Genomic DNA, 16,400 nt, shown 5'->3' with positions numbered 1-16,400 from the left:
AAAAACAAACAAGGACACACAAACGTAAGGTAGAGAGAACCAGAAGAGAATTTGTATTCCTTTCATGCAGCTGACTTCATTTTTTTCAAATATGAATTAAATATGTGCTGAGGTGGCTTTATCTTCTTCTGGAAGTCCCTAGGTAAGATTGCATCACACTGCTATGTGACAGGGAGTATTGGCCCTGCAAAACACTTGAGTGGGCCTTAATGACTATAAGTCTTACAGGCCACCATAGTTTATAAAAAGTTTTACACTGTTAATAAATGGCAAAGGGAATGCCAATAAGGCCTAAAGAAACACTTTCCAATGGTAATACTAATAATATCAAAATGCCCCCAATTAATAAAAATCTCTCCTATTATTAAATATCTAGACATAAATTAAAGCACAAACATAAAAAAACTCTTGAAAATTAAATCTCTAAGTATCAAACTTTTAAGACACTGAAATTAAAAATTAATTTTCTTGTGAGTTGAACATAAAAAATAAGATTTGTACTTTTTGTTGTTGTTGTTGAATTTTTTTTTTCTGTCCAGTCCCAGCCAGTTGTCAAAATGGGGCCAAGATTTCTTAAACTCCCAGTTGTTGCCAGGGCTGTCTCTCACTGGATTTAATATTACCCCCAACATTGCCTCATATGTTACAAATGTAGTACCAAAGCCCTCATGAACCTCTTTGATAGGGTAAAAAGAGTTAATAGGATACAAAAGATGACTATACTTTTTGACTACTGTCTACCTAATCTTAGAATCAGTTCCACGCCCAGTCCCCAAAGCTTTAATCCCAGAACAGTTTCTAGCATTGCCATAGGATCATATTAAAGACACAAAAGTATCTGCAGGATAAAGAGTAGGCAAGGAAAATCCTCATTTCTGCTTCACCAGGATAACAGTCAAAACCATCTGACATAAATCTAAAATTTGTAAACTTAAACTCAATTGGGAAATATCTTCCTACAAAAAGTTAATTTTAGTATGAAGAATTTTGCACACATGGAGAATATTCAATTATGCATATGTCTCCTGTCTTGGAGAGAGATATTGAAACAGTGTTGTCTGCATGCAAAATTTAGAGATTTACAACTGTGGTAATTCCTCTCAGCAGATCTTACTTGAGGCAGATTTTTTTTCCTTCCATTATGTTTAAAAGATGTTAATAATCATTACTTTTAACCCTGTGTTTCTGGTACCCCTGGAGTAGTAAACTGAACTTGGTTTGGATTTAGTTACATGAAGTTCAAACTATTTTGAGAGTTGAGTTTTGAACTGAGTTAACAGTGAGTGTATCTGCTGCCACTTGGTATGGAAATTCTTAGGTCTAAGAAATCCATTTCATAAAAAATGATTCATCCTTCATATGTTATTAGTTAATATAGAGCTAAGTTGAAACTCAGATCGGTGATACCTCATATGCCTATATACAAATCACATGAGTTCACTCCTCTCTCTTCTTCACTCATACTACTGCTTTGACCCTGAATGAAAATGGAAACTGAAACAACTAATTCAGGGCTGCCTATATAGACTTGAATCTAAAATTTAAAACTTGACTTTATCAGTGCTTTAAAACACATGCTAAGCTCAGCTACCTGAGAGCTTAAAGTAGCATATATATCTGACTCTGTAAGTCTACAAAGACGACATTTGAACTGCCTTCATAATATTTTGAAATTTTGCTTCGTTGACATCTGCTTCAATGAAGGTAAGATCACTCCTTTTAAAGAAAGAGCTACCTACTTTGGAAAATATGCGGCATAAAATATAGTCACCCACTAGAGTCAAAGTACCTTATGGTTTATAGGATAGAACTTCTTGTTAAAGCTACATGTCTTTTTTAGTACAACTATAAAAGCCAGCCTCATAATTCAATATTAGTTTCTGCAAACTGCTAACTTCAATATGCCTGGCCTACTCACAAAAGTCCAGAAGCTGAAACTGTATGACTTGCCTGTAAAAGAAGTCTCAGTCAGCCCATGTTTTGCTTCCTGAAAATACACTTCTCATGTATTATTCAAAGTCAAAGGCCAGCCTCCTGTAAAATTGAATTCACCAGGCAAGGTGGCACAAGCCTGTTGTCCCAGCTACTTGGGAGGCTGAGGCTAGAGGATCACTTGAGGCCAGGAGTTTGAGGCTCAGTGCACTATAATTCTGCCTGTGACTAGGAACTGCATTTTACCCTAAGCAACATAGCAGGAGCCCATGTAAAAAGAATTACAGATATAGAAATAATTAATATTTATGTATTATATATTATATGTTATAGCATTTAATATATAATTATATATAATATATAAATTATAATTATAAAATATTATATATTAATTATACATATTTAATATATCTATTTAAAATTGATTTTGCCCCCACCAAATTGCAACCTCCCAATGTTTCCCTCCTACCCCCTTGTATTAGCCAGGGTTCTTCAGAGAAAACCAACAGGATGTATGTGTGTGTGTGTGTGTGTGTACACAGAGAGAGAGAGAGAGAGATTTTAAGGATTTGGCTCACATTCTTGCTTGGGGCAGTCAGTCTTTGCTCTAGTGAGGACTTCCTTTAACTGATTGAATGAGGCTCACCCATATTATGGAGGGCAATCTGCTTTACTCAAAGTCCATTCATTTAAATGTTAATTTCACCCAAAAAAGCATCTTTACAGAAAAATCCAGAATAATGTTTGATCAAATATCAAATGTTGTTGAGTACCATGGCCCGGTCAAACTGATACATAAAATTAACTGTCCCACTTCTGCACACTCACATCAGACAGGACCTTCCCCCATCAGATGTATGTTTTGTGGCAAAGATAGGAATGTGTGTTACATACAAGTAGCTCGTATTCAAGAAAAACAAGTACGATGGGATGGTTAATTTACGTCAAGTTTTTTACCAATCAGATGCATTTTTCAAACACTGAAGAGGGGGAGTGAACAAAAGGCAGAGAGAAGCCAGAAACTTCACATGAATTGATAATCCTTCTTATCAAAGAAAACAGAAGAGATTATTTTGGGTGAAAATGTAATCATATTGTTACTTTAATTTAAATTAATGCATTACTAGATAAGTTGATAATTTTTCATTTAAAGGCACAATTACTCTTTCTAATCGTGAATTATTTTTCCATGTTTCTTAAACATTTGTCAATTGGCTTCAAAAGTTATTCTTCAGCAATATGTACTTTCTATTTATATAGAAATGAATTAACCACTTTCTGTAAACATCCTGAAAATAAATTGTTTTTTGATAAAAATCTAAAGTTCTCACAAATTAAATTGCATTTATTAGAATATGTTAAAATATTAATATTAGACCAACATATTGATTAGGATATTGAGTTGGCTGTTTAAATAAGGACCAAAATGACAATACCTTAAACAAAAATACAAGTTTATTTTCTTGTTGTGTTAGCCATGCCAGCCAGTGGAAAAAGAAGGAATGGAGAACATAACTGTTAGTGTACACAGCACTATATTGAGGTTGCCCAATTAATGTCTGCTTCCACCTTCATTGTCAGAACTCTGTCACAAGGCCCTATCTGCCCAAAGAAGCCTGGGAAAGTTACTCTTTAGCTGGGTGGTCACGCAGCTAAATCTTTTATTACTCCAGAGAAGGGGTTAGCAACCTTTATCTATAAAAGGACAGAGGGTAATTATTTAAAGTTTTGGAGCCACATGGTCTCTGTTGTACTACCCAACTCTGCCACTGCAGCACAAAAGCATCATGAATAACATGTAAATGAATTAGAATTGCTGTGTTTTTGTAAGATTTAATTATGAACACTGAACTTTTAATTTTGTTTACTTTTCACATTACTAAATATAATTATTTTTTGAATTTTTTGAATTTTTAAAATTATTTAAAAATTCAAATATAATCCTTACCTTGTTAGCCATGCAAAAAAACAGGTAGTGGAACAGAATTTGGCCCACTAGCAATGATTTCTCAATTCATATAGGGAAAGAGAAGGGGTATTAGGGACCAGTTATTAGTTTCTGCCACATGTGTCTAGTAAGATATATTTCAGGAATATGGGAATGGTATAGCAATACTAAATCTATTACAGTATCTCCTGATGTTAGTCCTTAAAATTATGAAGCATTGTGTACTATCTTAATAGATGACAAAATATCATTTGACAGTTTTAAATTCTGTTTGTAAATTGTGAAACAAACAAAACCTTTAAATATGGATTCAGTTCTGACTCCATACCTCACTAGATGTGAAGATTAGACAAATCTTTCAATCACATTGATGCTAACTTTTCTTATTTGTAAAATGATAACATTGATTTTTGTTTATATTAAATCATGAAGGTTAATTACCAAATGCAATAAACACTTTAATTATTTTTCATCTCTCTTCAGAATTTCATATTAATTGGCAATTTGTCTTTGTGGGAAAATTTTAGTAGGTACATTTCTAACTACATGATCCACTAGATTTCATTTTCTTCCTTTAGCAAGCCCTTCTCAAACACTTTCATATGTTGCTTCTTCCTTTGCTTATCCTTTTTGTGTCAAATTTTTCCTGGGTACTATTTTTAGCCCTTTTTTCCCTACATACATTTTCTCCTTAAAGATCTCATCTAACTTTATAACTTAAGTGGTCACTGACACCTGCAAGATCTATAATATCTGTACACCCAAATGCCTACCAGAAATCTTCCAGATGCCCCTAGGCAGTTGAAATTCATTACAACCCCCATTCCACAAAATGTGATTTTTCTTCTGTAATAATTATTTCAGTCACATATACCACAGTTCACTTACTTGTCTAGGTAATATTGTTCATTTGTACATTATTCATCATATATATTTTGTATGAGATTGAGTCCTCTAGGCACTATGTTATAGTAATAATCAAGAAAGACTAGTTCCCAATTTTCATGAGTTTAAAGTGTTGATAAGAGAGGAGCAGAGAAAAAAATGTAAAGTAAAAAAACACATAAAAATAATGACTGAATTTTGAACTAAGAATTATGACGATAATAACATAGACTACCCTTTTGGACAGTAACTATGGTGGGGGAAGCAAGTGAATAGGGTGGTTAGGGAAGGCCACGTCCGGGAGGTGGCATTTTGGTCTTGTGCCTTTTGATTAAATCTTCACAGTTTGCCAGAGAGGTGGTCTGGGTTACATAGACCTTACTAAGTGACTTCACTAATTAACATCTTTAACTGGGTTTTAAATAGGAGAGACCACCATAGTGCCAAAACTGAAATATGGTTCAAGGCCCCAAAATATTTCTGATTCCATCTTAAACCTCATCTTTTCCAATTCCACATCATTGTTTCTGCTCAATAGTGAATTACTGAAGTTCCTTTAACAGTCACCATTTATTTCTGCCTCCTTGTCATTGCACCTGGTCTTCCTTCTCACTGGACTTCATATGGCTAAATAACTGTTGCTCACAACACTCAGAGGCCAACTAAATGGGACACCTCATCTGTTATATAGAAAATGTGTGTTAATTGTTTACTCTTCCACTAGTTTGTTCCTTAAGTGCTGGGAATTGTGTTTACTCAACTTTGTATACCAAACACTTAGCACATAAACTGGAAACATTACAAGTATTTGTAATGCTCAATAATTATTTATTTAATAAATCCAAAATTTTTTATTATTTTGTTTGTTTTAGTCATTTAAACTAATTATTTTACTCAGTTTTTTTCTAGTAACACCAATGAGGTCTTTGTGATTCATCTTTGAACCCCTAATGCATAACAAAGTAGTTTCTCACTAAATATATTTTTTATATTTGTATGTATTCGTATTTGTATGAATGAATGATCAAGTAAATGAAATTTAAGTTTAAAAATATAATGTAGGAGAGTTTATTTAGGGTAGGATGACATATGACACCATCTTAATGCCTTCTGGAAAGCTCTATTCAAAGTGTGGTCAGAAGACTAGCTCCATCAAAATTACCCAGAGTTTGTTAAAATTGGTAATTTTCAGGCCCATCCCAGACCTGCTGAGAAATAATCTTTCATGTGAATCCTGGGAATCTGTGTTTTAACACTTTTTACATAATGGACACATTATGTCACAGGCTACAGGAACCTACACCCCAAAATGTAGATCTTGTAGGGGTGGGAAGTGATAATTTACATTTCTAGGAAGCTCTCAGGTGATGTTGGTAGCGCTGGTTTGTGGACCACCCTTCAAGAAGCACTGCTCTGGTGAAGCGGTTGGCAAACTGTGGCTAGTCAAATCTGGCTAGCTGTCTGCTTTTGTAAATACAGTTTTATCAAAACATAGTCACACCTATTCTAAGTGTTTTATGGCTACTTTTGTACTATAATGATAGTGTTGAACAGTAGGACAGAGGTCATATAGACTACAAAGATTAGAATATTTGCTCTCTGCCCCTTTATAGAAAATTTGTCAAACCCTGTTAAAAAACACAGACTTTTGAATTTTGTTCATTTTGAGTTGAATTTCATTTATTGAAATGAGTTTTTAGTTAAGGGGGAGTTGGCAGATCAATCCAAGTAATTGTACTATAATAAGAAATTATGACATTTTTCTGTTGGCATAAACTCTTCCGAAGCATTTGTCCATAAAGCTCAGGTTAGCAAAACTCTATTCAATACCGCAAGCCATTAAATCTTACTTCGTGGGTACAGTCCATGTTAATAACTGAACGACCTATCTCATAGTAAACCTTTAAAAAATGTGTTTTTTTAAGTTTACTGACAGAACTCTTAAATTAAAATGAAATGATATAAATATAACATAAAGTAATATAAAATAAAACAATATTACAATGGGACTCATTTAATGAATAACAATGGAAGTAATAGAAAAATTTAAAAGATATTTTGTGTTCTTAACCAGAAAAAATAAATTCAACATATGTCACAAAAGTTTAACAAATGAGCTCTTTAATGATTCACATTCTAAGTACTAAAACATGAAATACACTCATTTGAACCATAGCAGTACATTAAAATAGTAATGCTATTAAAGTGCCATTTCTCTACAACAAAATGAAAACCCATTAATTTCCTGCCTTTATAAACGATACTATAGAGAGGATATTTCTTTAGTAGAAATGCATTGAGGAAATTTACCTAAGCATGCTTAAATAAATAAATGTTTCAAGAAAAAACAAATGAATATTTAATTTCATTTTGTGTTAAATATTAAACACACTTCTTGGAAAGAGCTCTTTCTTTTCACCAAAATTGGCTTATAAAATCTGATTCAGTCATATCATTGAAAACATAGTTGTAGTTTCAGTATAATATAATTCACCTTTTAGCTTTTTTTATATTCATACATATAAAGTGAATGATTCGTTCGTGAAATTTTCTGGTTTGAAGCAACATTTTTTACAAATAAGATCATGGTTATTTATAGCAAATTTGTCTTTATGGCGACATTTTTTTGGTGTCAACGCAGTAAGTAAAGAATAGTTGGAGAAGCAATATATACATACATTAAGTGTGTGTGTGTGTGTGTGTGTGTGATTATTGTAATTATACCACAGTTCTTGTTTAACAAGAAAAATTTATGTGATAGTTTACTACACATATTCCCCACCTTAACATAGAACTTTCCTTTTTTTGATGGATTGGCCATTGCATTCTTCAAGGTGTCATTACTAGGATGTGAAAAGAGGCACTCAGGGCACCAGCTTAAAAAGACCTACCTGAATCTCAATGTTTTTAAGTGAAATATACCCCTTAAAAACTTAAAAACTCCTTCTCCATATAGTAAGATATATTTTATACATTAAATACATATTAAATGTGTATTAAATAAAAATTAGCATGACAAAGATCTAAATTAAATGTAGGTACTATTAAATATGTTAAATGTGTTTTAATTAAATAAATAATAATCCATGTTAATTAATAATGTGGTTTCTTTTAATTTGGCCCCATATTTTCTGTAGAAATAGTTCAATCTTTTAGTATATATTGATCCTAAAATCCAAATGAATATTTAATTTTACTTTGTGTTTAGTATTTAAAAGTTACTTAAATAATCTTTATTTTGAAATTTGGAAAAAAAAAACCAAAAAACTATTGGCTGTGGCGCAGAGGTATTCACATTTAAAATTGTAATAGGTACAGGTTTTTCACCCTTTAATGATCTTCCACTGATTTATACTCCCAAGATGTAATAAAATATAAATTTTCACACATTTTTCCTTGTGAAAATGTGTGTCACTATCAATATAGTCAATATTTACAACTATTGAAAAAATTAGTTCTAAGTTTTATGTGGCTATTATTAAATAATATATGAACTTAAAATTAACTTCCTTAATTTCATCTTTATTTCTTTGAACCATTTTCATTAGGTATTTTGATTCACTTTAATTCTTTATTTGTATTAGCTAATATATATAAAAAGTTCATATAGTATTTTTGTATATGACACAAAACTTCTCTTATTGCTACTTGTATTTTAATTTTGATTATACTTATTTCATCACACAGAATTTTTAAAGTTTTTTTTCATCTGTCTTTCACTGCAATTTCTAGTAATTTCCCAAAAACTTTGTTTTATTTTCATGTAAAATAGATTTGGGCTCAAATTTTTACAGCATCCCAGAATTTGCTTCCACGGAAAACTACCTTTGATAATATACTATCCAAGCACACTTGAGAAATTAAAATGTAAGAAAGGTGTGAACCACCCAACATCCTTATAAATTATTTCGCTAGATATTTCACAAAATTAGTAAATTTGTCTGAAAATAACAAACATATCTTTGATGTGAAAATGCCAATGTGAAACCCCGAAATTAAAACTTGAAACCTGGATGCCACTCTTTAGAGTTTGTTTCACACTTTAAGTAGTTTAAGTGGTATCAGGACTTGGTTTTAACTTAACTCTCTGCTATTGGATTCTGGACACTGAAATAATACCTGGTCTTGAACCTTCCTCCAGTCTACAAATGTAGACATCACCTCTAAAGGCTGAGAGTTTAGGTCTCAGTATTATTTTGAAACCTCTTGCTAACTAAATAGTACTTTAGAGTGGTGATACTGCCTTTCCTATGGTGTCACTAGTGTCCCCCTTAATAAACCCATCTTTCTCTCCACTTCCATCCCCACCTCCATTGGCGTTTTCTCTCCCGGCTTCCTTGAAATCTCTTCTCAATCAGTTGCAGGCCTTTTTCATAATCACAGTTAAGAACAGTCTAATTATTGCTCTGCTACACTCAATTTGAAATACACCTGCTGTGACTGCTTTTTTTTATATTATACTTTAGGTTTTAGGGTACATGTGCACAATGTGCAGGTTTGTTACATGTGTATCCATGTGCCATGTTGGTTTGCTGCACCCATTAACTCGTCATTTAGCATTAGGTATATCTCCTAATGCTGTCCCTCCCCCCTCCCCCCACCCCACTATAACTGCAGATTTTAAAAGCTTATTTACTGAAATAAAAACTGGACAGAAATTCAAATACTAAATATGATTTATTTCAGTTTCATTAGCCATCTAATTTAAATATAATTTCTAGTATAGTTTGGTTTATATTTATGAATCCAAAAATTCTGAAACCTGTTTTTTAGGGAGTTCTTTTTCTTTTTTCTTTTTTTTTTTATTTCAATAGCTTTTGGTTTGCGTGAATTTTTTTGTCCCATGGATGAATTGTATAGTGGTAAAGTCTGATATATTGTTGCACCCATCCCCCTAGTGGTGTGCTTTGTTCCCAGTATGTAATTTTGTACCTCTCACTCCACTCCCACCATCCCCATTCTGAGTCTTCAAAGTCCATTCTACCACTGTGTATGCCTTTGGGTATCCTTAGCTTAGCTCCCACTTGTAAGTGAGAATATACAGTATTTGGTTTTCCATTCCTGAGTTACTTCACTTAGAATAATGACCTCCAGCTTCATCCAAGTTGCTACAAAAGGCATTGTTATACTCTCTTTTATGGCTAAGTAGTAGTCTATGGTGTATACATATCACTTTTTCTCTATCCATTCACTGGTCTATGAGCACTTAGGTTTGTTCCATACCTTTGCAACTTTTAATTGTGCTGCACTAAACATACACATGCAGGTGTCTTTTTGATGTAATGACTTATTTTCCTTTGGGAAGATACCTGGTAGTGGGATTGCTGGATCGAATGGTAGATCTACTTTAAGTTCTTTTAAAAATGTCCATACTGTTTTCCACAGATGTTTTAGTAATTTACATTTCCACTAGCAGTGTATAATTCCACATCCACACCACATTTATTGTTTTTTGACACTTTATATTAATGGCCATTCTTGCAGGGGTAATGTGGTATCTCAATGAGGTTTTAATTTGCATTTCCCTGATGATTAATGATGTTGAGCATTTTTTCATATGTTTGTTAACGATTTGTCTGTCTTCTTTTGAGAGCTGTTTATTCATGTGATTTGCCCACATTTTTATGGGATTGTTTCTTTTTTCTTTTTTTTCTGATTTGCTGAGATCCTTTTAGATCCTTAATATTAATCCTTTGTCAGATTCAGAGTATGCAAATATTTTATTTTATTCTCTACGTTGTCTCTTTACTCTGATGATTATTTCTTTCACTGAGTGGAGGCTTTTTAGTTTAATTAGGCCCCATTTATTTATTTTTGTTTTAGTTGTGTTTGCTTTTGTGATCTTAGTCATAAATTCTTTGCCTAGGCCAATCTTCAGAAGAGTTTTTCCTAGGTTATCTTCAGAAGTTTTACAGTTTCAGGTCTTAGATTTAAGTCTTTTATCTATGTAGAGTTGCTTTTTGTACACGATGAGAGACAGGAATCCAGTTTCATTCTTCTACATGTGGCTATCCAGTTTTCCCAGCACCATTTATTACATAGGACGTCCTTTCCCCAATGAATGTTTTTGTATACTTTGTTAATGATTAGTTGGTTGTAAGTTTGGCTTTATTTCTGGGTTCTCTAGTCTCTTCCATTGGTCTATGTGTCAACTTTTATACCAGTACCATGCTATTTTGGTTACTATAACCATGTAGCATAATTTGAAGTAAGGTTTTGTGATGCCTCCAGATTTGTTCTTTTTGCTTTGGATTGCCTTGACTATTCAGGCTCTTTTTGGGTTCCATATGGATTTTAGGTTGTTTTTTCTAATTCTCCAGAAAATAATGCTGTGATTTTGTAGAAATTGCATTGAATCTGTATTTTGCTTTGGGCAGTATGGTCATTTTTGTGATATTGATTCTTCCAATTCATGAGCACAGGAAGTGTTTTTATTTGTTTGTGTCATCTGTGATGTCTTTCAGCACTGTTTTATAGTTCTATTTGCAGAGATCTTCTACCTCCTTGGTTGAGAATATTCCTAGGTTTTTTACAGCTATTATTAAAGGGATTGAGTTCTTGATTTGATTCTCAGCATGGTTGTTGGTATGTAGTAGTGCTACTGATTTGTGTACATTAATTTTGTAACCTGAGAGTTTAATGAATTTGTTTATCAAACCTAGAGTCTTTTGGAGGAGTCTTTAGGGTTTCCTAGGTATATGATCATATCACTGGTGAACAGTGATAGTCTGACTTCCTCTTTTCCAATTTGGATGCTTATTCCTTTCTCTTGCCTGATTGCTCTGGCTAAGACTTCCAGTGCTATGTTGAATAGAAGCAGTGAGAATGGATTTCTTTGTCTTATTTCAGCTCTCAGGAGAAATGCTTTCAACATTTCCCCCATTTAATACGATATTTTCATTATATTGATTGTGTTGATTGTTTCAGGTGTATTTATATGTGAACATTTATCAAATTGTATGCTTTATGTATGCTCAGTTTATTATATGCCGATGAAGTTGTTTTTTGTAAGCAACTGCAACATAATAAAATAAAATGACATGTTGAGGAGAAGGAAATACAGAAATAGAAAAGTAACAAAAAATGCTGCACACGCACATAATGGTAACACTTTTAAATACAATTAAAAGAGCTAGCTTCTTGCTATGCTAGACCTAGTCAGAGCTCTGAAAAAAATACATCAATTCAAAGTATTATAAAAAGCAATAATTCTTAAAGTAAGGGATCAAACATACAAATCGTTATTCAACAGGAATTCAGATCATAAATCTGAGTATGAGAATTATTTCAGGACTCCTGCAAATTCAAACTCACTTTTTCATGATTGTCCTCATGTTATATATTTGTGTAAGTGTAGTATGTATCTGTACATATATACATCTATCATCTGTGTATCTTTATGTTCAGAAGGTTGAATTCTGCAGGAAACAGACTCAGAAATGGAGATTTGCTTAACTCTTTGGGCAAAGACTATTCATGGAGAAGGATAGATACAGTTGTGAACTGTAAGCTATTTCTTTCTGAATCTAGGAAATAAGTGCCTCTATCCCAGAATAGTGGTCTTGAGACACCTGCAGCAATCACTAAGTATACCCCTATGTCACTTGATGCATTGATTCATATGATAAATTCACTCATCTGCAAACAGCTCAAAGATTCTGTGGTTATTCTCTTTTTCTGTGAAAACTCAAAAATATTTGGCAGGATGAGCTAGAGACCCTGTCACTGCAATTAATCTCAGGCTGCAGCTGGTACTAATCCTTTTCCTCCTTCACAACTCATTCTAGATTTCCTTCCCTTTTAGCTAGTACCTCTGCTGGTCCAGATCTGTGGCAAGCATGGAGAGGTATCACTCAATTGTGTCTTCAAGAGGACCCACTATACTAAGGTAGTTGCCTGACAACTTTGAGCCACCTTACCTTCGCTTCCACTTCAGTATTCACACTTAAGCCACACTCTCTCCACTCCTTTCTCAAAGGATTGGTAATAACTGGGGTACTTAAGCTGGATGAGGGGAGAGTTCTCTGAAATGTCATCACTGCTAATTGCTTGGGAGCTCCCCATTAGACTGTTGAGGACTTTTTGTAGCTCTACTACTCTGTCAGGCTCTTCCTGCATTATCTTTCTTTGCTGTCTTACTACTTCTTATGTATTAGACTCAAATAATGATATTAATGGTTTTTTAACCTTTCTCCTTTAACCTTCACAGAATTATTCTTCAACTTCTCAAAAAAAAAAAGAGCCTTGGTATATTGTATTTCTTCTTGCTGTATGCTTCTTAGAAAATTCAAATTAACACAGTGGCCTACATGATGATGTGTCTCAGATACTTATTCCTGAGAGCTCTAAGGCTTTAGTTGTTATATTTTTCTTAAGCAGTTAGGCATGTCTACTGACTATTGGATTTAGAAAAGGAAGTAAAAGGAGACTCCAAGTGGATCACCTGGGTGCCCAGGTATTCTTCTTTGTTCTATTGTAAATCAGATGTCCCACCTCATAGAAATGATAAGGGAAAATTATTCCTGCCATGTTGCGGGAAGTCAGGGACCCCGAACGGAGAGACCTGCTGGAGCTGTGGCAGAGGAAACATAAATTGTGAAGATTTCATGGACATTTATCACTGCTCTAATAATAATCTTATAATTTCTTATGCCTGTCTTACTTTAACCTCTTAATCCTGTTGTCTTCATAAGCTGAGGGTGTACATCACCTCAGGTCCACTGTGATGATTGTGTTAACTGTACAAATTGATTGTGGAGCATGTGTGTTTGAACAATATGAAATCAGTGCACCTTGAAAAAGAACAGAATAACAGTGATTTTCAGGGAACAAGGGAAGACAACCATAAGGTCTGACTGCCTGCAGGATCAGGCAGAATAGAGCCATATTTTTCTTCTTGCAGAGAGCCTATAAATGGACGTGCAAGTAGAAGAGTATCACTAAATTCCTTTCCTAGCAAGGAATATAATATTAAGACCCTAGGAAAAGAATTGCATTCCTGGGGGGAGGTCTATAAATGGCTGATCTGGGAGTGTCTGTCTTATGTGGTTGAGATAAGGACTGAAATAGACCCTGGTCTCCTGCAGCACCTTCTGGCTTACTAGGGTGGGGAAAAAACACTCCCTGGTATATTTGAGGTCAGACCGGTTCTCTGCTCTTGAATGCTGTTTTCTGTTGTTTAAGATGTTTATCAAGACAATACATGCACAGCTGAACATAGACCCTCATCAGTAATTCTAATTTTGCCCTGTGCCTTGTGATCTTTGTTTTGTCCTTGCCCTGTTTCCTCAGAAGCATGTGGTCTTTGTTGTCCCTTTTGCCCTTTGAAGCATGTGATCTTTGTGACCTACTCCCTGTTCATGCACCCCCTCCCCTTTTAAAATCCCTAATAAAAACTTGCTGGTTTTGCAGCTCAGGTGGGCATCAAGGACCTACTGATGTGTGATGTCACTCCCGGCGGCCCAGCTGTAAAATTTCTCTCTTTGTACCCTTTCTCTTTATTTCTCAGACAGGCCAACACTTAGGGAAAATAGAAAGAACCTATGTTGAAATATTAGGGGTGGTTTCCCCCGATGCTGCCAGGATGTTTATTCCTTTCCATACTTTGTTATCTCTTGACATCACTGAAAAGCCCAAAGTGACCAGAAGACACAAAATTTACAATATAATGGGATTATTGCTGTGTCTGGTGGTAGTAGTATTTTCTCTGGGAACAAGAACTCTAGATGTGCAAATTCTAGAATTCCAGGTATAGCAAACAGAAATTACCTAAATGGTTCACTGAGAATTAAGGTAAAAATATTACTTCTAGTAACATAATTTTTTTCCTGGAACCATGTGTTTTTGCCTATTAGAGATAAAACACCATATAATGGTCATTGATTAAGCTGTAAACTGCACTTTTGAAGATGACTTCCAAGCTACTGATGGAATCGTTTCCAAGATGACATGTCAGTTTACTCTTCAAAAGCTGTTCCATCATTCTAGCTGATTGGAAACTTCTGGATGGCATGGTATGTAATAGGACAAGTGAGTTCCAAGATCCTATGTACATCATCACAATTCATTTGATGCAATGTGTGTCCTTTGCTCTTATGTGATATTTTTCAGGGTTGTGTGTCGGTGGAATAGACACTCAATAAACCTTTGGGTAGTGGTGATCTCTAAAGCTCTGTGGTCAAGGAAGGCAATCCCATACCCAGAGAATATGCTGTTCATTCAGTATCTCTTTTCCTTTCAGAGTGGAATGGGCCTGGTGTACCAGCCTGTAATCAAGGCACTGGTTGCTCTCTTTGAGCGATGATGTTGCCTTTACAGCTCAGTGTTGAGCTATTTGCTTGGATATTAAACAGCAATAGTAAGTTGGCTGACATTATTGAGTGCAAGTTCATGCTATTGAGTTTATCTACAGATTCTATCCTTGACACTACGGTGCTCTTCTCATGAGCCCAGTATATCAGCATTGGAGATATCCAATGAAAGAAACTGGCTGATGTTAAAAGCAATTATGTAGTTGCTTTTTAAAAGCATTTTTAAAAAATAACTTATTTTATGGCCTTTAGTATTTAATACAAAGATCTTCACAATCCATGTGTGCTCCCAAAAGTCCGTGCACATGCTTCTTCTACAGAACTTCTTGTCCTTTAACTTTTAATCTTTATTCCTTTAAGAGCCTGTTCATGGGGTTTAGCAACTTGACACTGTCCACGAGTTTATGTATATTCTAATACCGGACTTTCTTTTTATACAAAGTAGATGACGAGGTACATGTCCTGAACATCTAATCCTTGAGAAGATTTTCCCTCAATGCAGTATTACAGGGCCACCTCTGAACAGGACAGAAAAGCAATAATAGTCTATTTTCATCTTGCATCCAAATATGTAGCCAACTTATTTGGGAACCAATCATGGACGTTACTCATTTTCATCAGGTTGAAATGAATAACCTCAGACCATGTAGCCATAAGTGTGAGTTGGGAAGAAAGTGTTTTGGTTGTATATTTTTTAAAAAGTGGTGAGACATATGAGATGCATTAATTCGATAATTTATTCCATATCTCTGTGGGGCATATTTTAGCATGCCCTAGACTATTAAACCCATTAATACACTTCACTGATCTAATGAGTCCTTAGGTTTTGTGGAATTTATTACCTATCCTTAGGGATCCTTGTGTGTTATCAGGATTCAGTGTTCCTATCACTTTGTACTAATGCAAGTATAGTCCAATTATCATAATGTCATCAATAGACCAAGATAATGTAATATTGTGCACAGTGTACAGATGTTATAGTTCCCTTTGAACTATATTATGACAGTGGGCAGAAGAGTTAATATAGCTCTGGGACAAATAAAATATATTCTGTAGTTCATCCTAGATTGATGAAAACTGCTTTCTAGTACGATTTCCCTTCATGATGGTAAACAATACACATCCCAGATCAATGGTCATATATCACATACCTTGGATTATATTAATGAGATGTAGCAAAGATATTATATTTGATGACTAGCTGGTTGAATATTCAGTAGCCCATTGTCATTGTCTAGGGTTCATCTGGCTTTTGTCATGGCCAAATTTGGGAATTAAAGGGGTGAGATAATGGGGATGAACATCACTGCACACCTTGAATACTT

The sequence above is a fragment of the Nomascus leucogenys genome, chromosome 7b, assembly GCF_006542625.1.
Source record: "Nomascus leucogenys isolate Asia chromosome 7b, Asia_NLE_v1, whole genome shotgun sequence".
NCBI classification, from domain to species: Eukaryota; Metazoa; Chordata; class Mammalia; order Primates; family Hylobatidae; genus Nomascus; species Nomascus leucogenys.
This window is presented reverse-complemented; position numbering follows the sequence as displayed.